Source organism: Etheostoma cragini, chromosome 19 (assembly GCF_013103735.1).
Source record: "Etheostoma cragini isolate CJK2018 chromosome 19, CSU_Ecrag_1.0, whole genome shotgun sequence".
In the NCBI taxonomy this organism is placed as follows: domain Eukaryota; kingdom Metazoa; phylum Chordata; class Actinopteri; order Perciformes; family Percidae; genus Etheostoma; species Etheostoma cragini.
The window spans coordinates 14,643,449-14,643,709 of NC_048425.1; positions in this window are offsets into that span (position 1 = coordinate 14,643,449).

The window sequence follows — 261 nt, forward strand, 5'->3', positions numbered from 1 at the left end:
TTCCCTCCTCTCTGTTGGCATATCAACAGGCTCTACCTGTAACTTTCTCTCATTGCTAAGGTATTGGTGCGTCACTGAAATCTGTCCCTGTCATTTGATGCAAATAATACACATTTGTAAGACTCATTAGTCACTCAGTGGGTAATGGTGCCAGACAGCGCCAAAAAAAACCACAAGGGCATGTAAAAAGTATGGGAGAGATTGGAGTCTTAAGTTTGAACACACAAAACAAGTGGACGCACAAAACCAAACTCAGCTGTG